Source organism: Rutidosis leptorrhynchoides, chromosome 3 (assembly GCF_046630445.1).
Source record: "Rutidosis leptorrhynchoides isolate AG116_Rl617_1_P2 chromosome 3, CSIRO_AGI_Rlap_v1, whole genome shotgun sequence".
Classification (NCBI taxonomy): Eukaryota; Viridiplantae; Streptophyta; class Magnoliopsida; order Asterales; family Asteraceae; genus Rutidosis; species Rutidosis leptorrhynchoides.
The window spans coordinates 158,934,719-158,946,544 of record NC_092335.1 but is presented as its reverse complement, the minus strand read 5'-3'; positions in this window follow the sequence as shown (position 1 = coordinate 158,946,544).

Below are 11,826 nucleotides of genomic sequence, written 5' to 3'. Positions count from 1 at the left end.
ATTTCAAATTCTATATCTTTTCTTTTAATGTCAGCGTAGCTCTTTTGTCGACTTTGGGCGGTTTTTAATCGTTGTTGAATTTGGATGATCTTCTCGGTAGTTTCTTGTATAATCTCCGGACCCGTAATCTGTCTATCCCCCACTTCACTCCAACAAATCGGAGACCTGCACTATCTACCATAAAGTACTTCAAACGGCGCCATCTCAATGCTTGAATGGTAGCTGTTGTTGTAGGAAAATTCTGCTAACGGTAGATGTCGATCCCAACTGTTTCCGAAGTCAATAACACATGCTCGTAGCATGTCTTCAAGCGTTTGTATCGTCCTTTCGCTCTGCCCATCAGTTTGTGGATGATATGCAGTACTCATGTCTAGACGAGTTCCTAATGCTTGCTGTAATGTCTGCCAGAATCTTGAAATAAATCTGTCATCCCTATCAGAGATAATAGAGATTGGTATTCCATGTCTGGAGACGACTTCCTTCAAATATAGTCGTGCTAACTTCTCCATCTTGTCATCTTCTCTTATTGGCAGGAAGTGTGCTGATTTAGTGAGACGATCAACTATTACCCAAATAGTATCAAAACCACTTGCAGTCCTTGGCAATTTAGTGATGAAATCCATGGCAATGTTTTCCCATTTCCATTCTGGGATTTCGGGTTGTTGAAGTAGACCTGATGGTTTCTGATGCTCAGCTTTGACCTTAGAACATGTCAAACATTCTCCTACGTATTTAGCAACATCGGCTTTCATACCCGGCCACCAAAAATGTTTCTTGAGATCCTTGTACATCTTCCCCGTTCCAGGATGTATTGAGTATCTGGTTTTATGAGCTTCTCTAAGTACCATTTCTCTCATATCTCCAAATTTTGGTACCCAAATCCTTTCAGCCCTATTCCGGGTTCTGTCTTCCCGAATATTAAGATGCTGCTCCGATCCTTTGGGTATTTCATCCTTTAAATTTCTCTCTTTTAAAATTCCTTGTTGCGCCTCCTTTATTTGAGTAGTAAGGTTATTATGAATCATTATATTCATAGATTTTACTCGAATGGGTTCTCTGTCCTTCCTGCTCAAGGCATCGGCTACCACATTTGCCTTCCCCGGGTGGTAACGAATCTCAAAGTCGTAATCATTCAACAATTCAATCCACCTACGCTGCCTCATATTCAGTTGTTTCTGATTAAATATGTGTTGAAGACTTTTGTGGTCGGTATATATAATACTTTTGACCCCATATAAGTAGTGCCTCCAAGTCTTTAATGCAAAAACAACCGCGCCTAATTCCAAATCATGCGTCGTATAATTTTGCTCGTGAATCTTCAATTGTCTAGACGCATAAGCAATCACCTTCGTTCGTTGCATTAATACACAACTGAGACCTTGCTTTGATGCGTCACAATAAATCACAAAATCATCATTCCCTTCAGGCAATGACAATATAGGTGCCGTAGTTAGCTTTTTCTTCAATAACTGAAACGCTTTTTCTTGTTCATCCTTCCATTCAAATTTCTTCCCTTTATGCGTTAATGCAGTCAATGGTTTTGCTATTCTGGAAAAGTCTTGGATGAACCTTCTGTAGTAACCAGCTAGTCCTAAAAACTGGCGTATGTGTTTCGGAGTTTTCGGGGTTTCCCACTTTTCAACAGTTTCTATCTTTGCCGGATCCACCTTAATACCTTTTTTGTTCACTATGTGACCGAGGAATTGAACTTCTTCCAACCAAAATGCACACTTTGAAAATTTAGCGTACAATTCTTCTTTCCTCAATACTTCTAACACCTTTCTCAAATGTTCACCGTGTTCTTGGTCATTCTTTGAGTAAATAAGTATGTCATCAATGAAAACAATGACAAACTTGTGAAGGTATGGTCCACACACTCGGTTCAAAAGGTCCATGAACACAGCTGGTGCATTAGTTAAACCAAACGGCATGACCATAAACTCGTAATGACCGTAACGTGTTCTGAAAGCAGTCTTTGGAATATCATCTTCTTTCACCCGCATTTGATGATACCCGGAACGTAAGTCAATCTTTGAATAAACAGACGAGCCTTGTAGTTGATCAAATAAGTCGTCGATTCTCGGTAGTGGGTAGCGGTTCTTGATGGTAAGTTTGTTCAACTCTCGGTAGTCGATACACAACCTGAATGTACCATCTTTTTTCTTGACAAACAAAACAGGAGCTCCCCACGGTGATGTGCTTGGTCGAATGAAACCACGCTCTAAAAGTTCTTGTAATTGGTTTTGCAGTTCTTTCATCTCGCTGGGTGCGAGTCTGTAAGGAGCACGAGCTATTGGTGCAGCTCCTGGTACAAGATCTATTTGAAATTCAACGGATCGATGTGGGGGTAATCCCGGTAATTCTTTCAGAAATACATCGGGAAATTCTTTTGGGACGGGAACATCATTGATGCTCTTTTCTTCAGTTTGTACTTTCTCGACGTGTGCTAGAACAGCATAGCAACCTTTTCTTATTAGTTTTTGTGCCTTCAAATTACTAATAAGATGTAGCTTCGTGTTGCCCTTTTCTCCGTACACCATTAAGGGTTTTCCTTTTTCTCGTATAATGCGAATTGCATTTTTGTAACAAACGATCTCTGCTTTCACTTCTTTCAACCAGTCCATACCGATTATCACATCAAAACTCCCTAACTCTACTGGTATCAAGTCAATCTTAAATGTTTCGCTAACCTGTTTAATTTCTCGATTCCGACATATATTATCTGCTGAAATTAATTTACCATTTGCTAATTCGAGTAAAAATTTACTATCCAAAGGCGTCAATGGACAACTTAATTTAGCACAAAAATCTCTACTCATATAGCTTCTATCCACACCCGAATCAAATAAAACGTAAGCAGATTTATTGTCAATAAGAAACGTACCCGTAACAAGCTCCGGGTCTTCCTGTGCCTCTGCCGCATTAATATTGAAAACTCTTCTGCGGCCTTGTCCATTCGTGTTCTCCTGGTTCGGGCAATTTCTAATAATGTGGCCCTGTTTTCCACATTTATAACAAACTACATTGGCATAACTTGTTCTGACACTACTTGCTCCGCCATTACTCGTTCCGACACCATTTGTTCCTTTCGTTCTATTAACCCCAGGTCCGGAGACCTCACACTTCGCCGCGCTATGACCATTTCTTTTACACTTGTTGCAAAATTTAGTGCAGAACCCCGAGTGATACTTTTCACACCTTTGGCATAGCTGCTTCTGATTGTTGTTGTTGTTGTTGCGGTTATTATTGTTGTTGGGATGATTGTTGTAGTTGCTGTTGTTGTTGTTGTTGTTGTTGTTGGGCCGTTTGTTGTAGTTGCGATTGATGTTGCGATTGTTGGGATAATTGTTGCGATTATTGTTGTAATTGCTGTTGTTGTTGTATTGGTGATTCTTATCACCGTTTTCCTCCCACTTTCTTTTGACTTGCTTCACATTGGCCTCTTCAGCAGTCTGTTCTTTAATTCTTTCTTCAATCTGGTTCACTAGTTTGTGAGCCATTCTACATGCCTGTTGTATGGAGGCGGGCTCGTGTGAACTTATATCTTCTTGGATTCTTTCCGGTAATCCTTTCACAAACGCGTCGATCTTCTCTTCCTCATCTTCGAATGCTCCCGGACACAATAGGTACAATTCTGTGAATCGTCTTTCGTACGTGGTAATATCAAATCCTTGGGTTCGTAACCCTCTAAGTTCTGTCTTGAGCTTATTGACCTCGGTTCTGGGACGGTACTTCTCGTTCATCAAGTGCTTGAATGCTGACCACGATAGTGCGTACGCATCGTCTTGTCCCACTTGCTCTAGATAGGTATTCCACCATGTTAACGCAGAACCTGTGAAGGTATTCGTAGCGTACTTCACTTTGTCCTCTTCAGTACACTTACTTATGGCAAACACCGATTCGACCTTCTCGGTCCACCGTTTCAATCCGATCGGTCCTTCGGTTCCATCAAATTCCAAAGGTTTGCAGGCAGTGAATTCTTTGTAGGTGCATCCTACACGATTTCCTGTACTGCTAGATCCAAGGTTATTGTTGGTATATAGCGCAACCTGTACTGCGGCTATGTTTGAAGCTAGAAAAGTACGGAATTCCTCTTCATTCATATTCACGGTGTGTCGAGTAGTCGGTGCCATTTCCTTCAAAATAGTCAAATGGAACAAGTTAATCATACAGAATATTAAGAGTAGTTAATAGTATTTCGTAGCATAATATGAACTCATTTATAAAAGCTTTTTCTTCATATTAGCGTTTTATAAGTTTAAATTCGGGTAGTACCTACCCGTTAAGTTCATACTTAGTAGCTAATATACAATTCAACTACTACAATTCTATATGAAAAACTGATTATAATAATATTTCGCGTTCAAACTTTTACACAATATTTTACAAACTTACAATACCGCTTATTTTACATATAGCATGAAATATAGCACACAATAAATTTGATACAAGATGGTTGTGAAGATAATTCTAGCTAGTACACAAGTTGTTCAGCAAAGGCAATAAAGACACGTAATTCATACGTCCAGAAACAAGTCATGCATTCTGGTTTTTCTAGGATTACTTCCCATCCTTGGTCTTGTGGAACATAACAGTTATGGCCGTTGATAAGACAGCGTGTTGTAACGTCGTCAAAGGGACGAGGGTTACGTAATGTCCAACAGTCCCGTAACAATCTAAAAACCTCATTTCTTACCCCAATTACCGACTCCGTCACTTGTGGAAACGTTTTGTTTAATAGTTGTAGCCCGATGTTCTTGTTCTCACTTTGGTGAGAAACGAACATTACTAATCCGTAAGCATAACATGCTTCTTTATGTTGCATGTTAGCCGCTTTTTCTAAATCACGAAGTCCAATATTCGGATATATTGAGTCAAAATAATTTCTTAACCCATTGCGTAAAATAGCATTTGGGTTCCCCGCAATATATGCGTCAAAGTAAACACATCGTAACTTATGGATTTCCCAATGTGATATCCCCCATCTTTCGAACGAAAGCCTTTTATAAACCAAGGCATTCTTGGAACGTTCTTCGAATGTCTTACAAACTGATCTCGCCTTAAATAGTTGTGCCGAAGAATTCTGACCAAATCTAGACAAGATTTCATCAATCATGTCTCCGGGTAGGTCTCTTAAAATATTGGGTTGTCTATCCATTTTGTGTTTTTATACTGTAAAATAGACAAGAGTTAGATTCATAAAAAAAAATACTTATTAATACAAGCAATTTTTACATATATCATAAAGCATAAGCACACTATATTACATATATTACACCACACGAATACAACTATCTTATTCCGACTCACTTGTTTCTTCTTCTTCGGTTTTGGTTCGTTTTGCCAAGTTTCTAGGGATATATGATGTTCCCCTAATACGAGCCGTCGTTTTCCACATTGGTTTAGAAAAACCTGGTGGTTTAGAGGTTCCCGGGTCATTGTTTCAACTTAAGGACTTCGGGGGTTGACGATACATATAAAGTTCATCGGGGTTGGAATTAGATTTCTCTATTTTTATGCCCTTTCCCTTATTATTTTCTTTTGCCTTTTTAAATTCAGTTGGGGTAATTTCTATAACATCATCGGAATTCTCGTCGGAATCCGATTCATCGGAGAATTGGTAATCCTCCCAATATTTTGCTTCCTAGGCGGAAACACCATTGACCATAATTAACCTTGGTCGGTTGGTTGAGGATTTTCTTTTACTTAATCGTTTTATTATTTCCCCCACCGGTTCTATTTCTTCATCCGGTTCTGATTCTTCTTCCGGTTCCGATTCTTCTTCCGGTTCCGACTCTTCTTCCGGTTCCTCTTCGGGAACTTGTGAATCAGTCCACGAATCATTCCAATTTACATTTGACTCTTCATTATTATTAGGTGAGTCAATGGGACTTGTTCTAGAAGTAGACATCTATCACATAATATCAAACGCGTTAAGAGATTAATATATCACATAATATTCACATGTTAAAAATATATAGTTTTCAACAAAATTTGTTAAGCAATCATTTTTTCAAGTAAACACGGTCGAAGTCCAGACTCACTAATGCATCCTAACAAACTCGATAAGACACACTAATGCAAAATTCTGGTTCTCTAAGACCAACGCTCGGATACCAACTGAAATGTCCCGTTCTTATTGATTAAAAACGTTCCATATTAATTGATTTCGTTGCGAGGTTTTGACCTCTATATGAGACATTTTTCAAAGACTGCATTCATTTTTAAAACAAACCATAACCTTTATTTCATAGATAAAGGTTTTAAAAAGCTTTACGTAGATTATCAAATAATGATAATCTAAAATATCCTATTTACACACGACCATTACATAATGGTTTACAATACAAATATGTTACAACAAAATAAGTTTCTTGAATGCAGTTTTTACACAATATCATACAGGCATGGACTCCAAATCTCGTCCGTATTTAAGTATGCGACAGCGGAAGCTCTTAATAATCACCTGAGAATAAACATGCTTAAAACGTCAACAAAAATGTTGGTGAGTTATAGGTTTAACCTATATATATCAAATCATAATAATAGACCACAAGATTTCATATTTCAATACACATCCCATACATAGAGATAAAAATCATTCATATGGTGAACACCTGGTAACCGACATTAACAAGATGCATATATAAGAATATCCCCATCATTCTGGGACACCCTTCGGATATGATATAAATTTCGAAGTACTAAATCATCCGGTACTTTGGATGGGGTTTGTTAGGCCCAATAGATCTATCTTTAGGATTCGCGTCAATTAGGGTGTCTGTTCCCTAATTCTTAGATTACCAGACTTAATAAAAAGGGGCATATTCGATTTTGATAATTCAACCATAGAATGTAGTTTCACGTACTTGTGTCTATTTTGTAAATCATTTATAAAACCTGAATGTATTCTCATCCGAAAAATATTAGATTTTAAAAGTGGGACTATAACTCACTTTCACAGATTTTTACTTCGTCGGGAAGTAAGACTTGGCCACTGGTTGATTCACGAACCTATAACAATATATACATATATATCAAAGTATGTTCAAAATATATTTACAACACTTTTAATATATTTTGATGTTTTAAGTTTATTAAGTCAGATGTCCTCGTTAGTAACCTACAACTAGTTGTCCACAGTTAGATGTACAGAAATAAATCGATAAATATTATCTTGAATAAATCTACGACCCAGTGTATACGTATCTCAGTATTGATCACAACTCAAACTATATATATTTTGGAATCAACCTCAACCCTGTATAGCTAACTCCAACATTCACATATAGAGTGTCTATGGTTGTTCCGAAATATATATAGATGTGTCGACATGATAGGTTGAAACATTGTATACGTGTCTATGGTATCTCAAGATTACATAATATACAATACAAGTTGATTAAGTTATGGTTGGAATAGATTTGTTACCAATTTTCACGTAGCTAAAATGAGAAAAATTATCCAATCTTGTTTTACCCATAACTTCTTCATTTTAAATCCGTTTTGAGTGAATCAAATTGCTATGGTTTCATATTGAACTCTATTTTATGAATCTAAACAGAAAAAGTATAGGTTTATAGTCAGAAAAATAAGTTACAAGTCGTTTTTGTAAAGGTTGTCATTTCAGTCGAAAGAACGACGTCTAGATGACCATTTTAGAAAACATACTTCCACTTTGAGTTTAACCATAATTTTTGGATATAGTTTCATGTTCATAATAAAAATCATTTTCTCAGAATAACAACTTTTAAATCAAAGTTTATCATAGTTTTTAATTAACTAACCCAAAACAGCCCGCGATGTTACTACGACGGCATAAATCCGGTTTTACGGTGTTTTTCGTGTTTCCAGGTTTTAAATCATTAAGTTAGCATATAATATAGATATAGAACATGTGTTTAGTTGATTTTAAAAGTCAAGTTAGAAGTATTAACTTTTATTTGCGAACAAGTTTAGAATTAACTAAACTATGTTCTAGTGATTACAAGTTTAAACCTTCGAATAAGATAGCTTTATATGTATGAATTGAATGATGTTATGAACATCATTAATACCTTAAGTTCCTTGGATAAACCTATTGGAAAAGAGAAAAATAGATCTAGCTTCAACGGATCCTTGGATGGCTCGAAGTTCTTGAAGCAGAATCATGACACGAAAACAAGTTCAAGTAAGATCATCACTTGAAATAAGATAGTTATAGTTATAGAAATTGAACCAAAGTTTGAATATGATTATTACCTTGTATTAGAATGATAACCTACTGTAAGAAATAAAGATTTCTTGAGGTTGGATGATCACCTTACAAGATTGGAAGTGAGCTAGCAAACTTGAAAGTATTCTTGATTTTATGTAACTAGAACTTGTAGAATTTATGAAGAACACTTAGAACTTGAAGATAGAACTTGAGAGAGATCAATTAGATGAAGAAAATTGAACAATGAAAGTGTTTGTAGGTGTTTTTGGTCGTTGGTGTATGGATTAGATATAAAGGATATGTAATTTTGTTTTCATGTAAATAAGTCATGAATGATTACTCATATTTTTGTAATTTTATGAGATATTTCATGCTAGTTGCCAAATGATGGTTCCCACATGTGTTAGGTGACTCACATGGGCTGCTAAGAGCTGATCATTGGAGTGTATATACCAATAGTGCATACATCTAAAAGCTGTGTATTGTACGAGTACGAATACGGGTGCATACGAGTCGAATTGTTGATGAAACTGAACGAGGATGTAATTGTAAGCATTTTTGTTAAGTAGAAGTATTTTGATAAATGTATTGAAGTCTTTCAAAAGTGTATAAATACATATTAAAACACTACATGTATATACATTTTAACTGAGTCGTTAAGTCATCGTTAGTCGTTACATGTAAGTGTTGTTTTGAAACCTTTAGGTTAACGATCATGTTAAATGTTGTTAACCCAATGTTTATAATATCAAATGAGATTTTAAATTATTATATTATCATGATATTATCATGTATGAATATCTCTTAATATGATATATATACATTAAATGTCTTTACAACGATAATCGTTACATATATGTCTCGTTTAAAAATCATTAAGTTAGTAGTCTTGTTTTTACATATGTAGTTCATTGTTAATATACTTAATGATATGTTTACTTATCATAGTATCATGTTAACTATATATATATATATATATATATATATATATATATATATATATATATATATATATATATATATATATATATATATATATATATATATATATATCCATATATATGTCATCATATAGTTTTTACAAGTTTTAACGTTCGTGAATCACCGGTCAACTTGGGTGATCAATTGTCTATATGAAACATATTTCAATTAATCAAGTCTTAACAAGTTTGATTGCTTAACATGTTGGAAACATTTAATCATGTAAATATCAATCTCAATTAATATATATAAACATGGAAAAGTTCGGGTCACTACACACGATGGGCGGGATGTTTATAAATACTAATAATCATTCATTTAACCGGACACGGGAATGGATTAATAGTCAATGGACTCATTAAAACAGGGGTGGATTACATACAAGGACACTTGGTGTAATTGTTAATAAAGTATTAAAACCTTGGATTACACGCAGTCGATAACCTGGTGTAATTATAAACAAAGTATTAAGACCTTGTTACAGTTTAAGTCCCCAATTAGTTGGAATATTTGACTTCGGGTATAAGGGTAATTTGACGAGGACACTCGCACTTTATATTTATGACCGATGGACTGTTATGGACAAAAACCAGATGGACATATCGAATAATCTAGGACAAAGGACAATTAACCCATGGTAATAAATTAAAATCAACACGTCAAACATCATGATTATGGAAGTTTAAATAAGCATAATTCCTTCATTTTATATCTCATCGCACTTTTATTTATCGTCATTTTATTTTTCGTACTTCAAATTATTGCACTTTTAATTATCGTACTTTTATTTATCGCACTTTTATTTATCATCATTTACTTTACGCTTTAAATTAAGTTGTATTTATATTTAATATTTTACATTAGGTTTTAATTGTGACTTAAGACATAAAATCGACAAACCGGTCACTAAACGGTAAAAACCCCCTTTTATAATAATAATAATAATAATACTACTTTTATATATATATATATATATATATATATATATATATATATATATATATATATATATACAAATATAGTTTAAAATATATATAGCGTTAAACTCAGCTAGCTCCCTGTGGAACGAACTGGACTTACTAAAAACTACACTACTCTACGATTAGGTACACTGCCTATAAGTGTTGTAGCAAGGTTTAGGTATATCCATTCAATAAATAAATAAATAACTTGTGTAAAATTGTATCGTATTTAATAGTATTTTGTAGTAAAATATAATCTATTTCGTACTACACCTCGCACACATCAGAAGGTATTACAATGGACTTCATCACAAAACTGCCGAGAACGGTGGGAGGTTACGATACTATTTGGGTTATAATGGATCGTCTCACTAAGTCTGCACACTTCTTACCGATAAGAGAAACTGATAAAATGGAGAAGTTGGCTCAGATTTACATTAAGGTAGTCGTCTCTAGGCATGGATTACCTATATCTATTATATCTGATCACGACAGCAGATTAACTTCCAGGTTTTAGCAGTCATTACAGAAAGCAATGGGGACCCGTTTAGATATGAGTACAGCATATCACCCCCAGACAGATGGCCAGAGCGAACGAACTTTTAAACTTTTGAGGACATGTTGCGAGCATGTGTCATTGATTTTAGAAGCGGATGGGATAAGTACTTACCACTAGCCGAGTTCTCATATAATAACAGCTACCATGCGAGCATTACAGCTGCACCTTTCGAAGCATTGTACGGAAGGAAGTGTAGATCTCCCGTATGTTGGAGCGAATTGGGGGATAGTCAGTTGACAGGTCCTGAGATTATTCAGGAGACAACGGAGAAAGTCCTACAGATTCAGGAACGATTGAGAACAGCTCAGAGTCGTCAAAATAGTTACATCGATGTTAGACGAAAGGACATAGACTTCCAAGTTGGTGACAAAGTCATGCTTAAAGTATCACCTTGGAAGGGTGTTATATGGTTCGGGAAACTAGGTAAAATGAGTCCTAAATATGTTGGACCGTTCGAGATAACTGAAAGAGTTAGACCGGTAGCTTACATGTTGGAACTGCCACAAGCACTCAGCGGTATACACGATGTTTTTCATGTATCCAACCTAAAGAAGTGCCTAGCCGATGAGAATTTTATTATTCCTTTAGAGGAACTGCATATCGATGACAAACTTCATTTCATTGAAGAACCTGTCGAAATCTTGGGCCGTGAGGTCAAACGGTTGAAACAAAGTAGAATTCCTATCGTTAAAGTTCGGTGGAACGCGAGAAGAGGACCAGAGTTCACGTGGGAGCGTGAAGATCAGATGAGACAAAAGTATCAGCAACTGTTTCCTGAGGAAACTATTTCAGCGGACGATCACTAAAATTTCGGGATGAAATTTTCAATAATAGGTGGGTAATGTAACCACCCTGCTTTTTCCGTCACTTCTGTTAACTTTCTGTTAGTTATTTAACGGCGATTACTTGACTTTTATGTGTTTATGTGTAATAAATACATACTTGATCCTTGGAGGGTTACAATAATTAATATGGGTTGATATTAATTCGAATAAATATTTTAGATAAAGAAATACGATAAAAACGATACAGTTTTGATAACTGCCTTTTGAGCAACGAAACGCTCGGGTTTATTTTAATAATTATTTTAATAATTATTAACTTTTTGAAAATATTTAATTCATTGA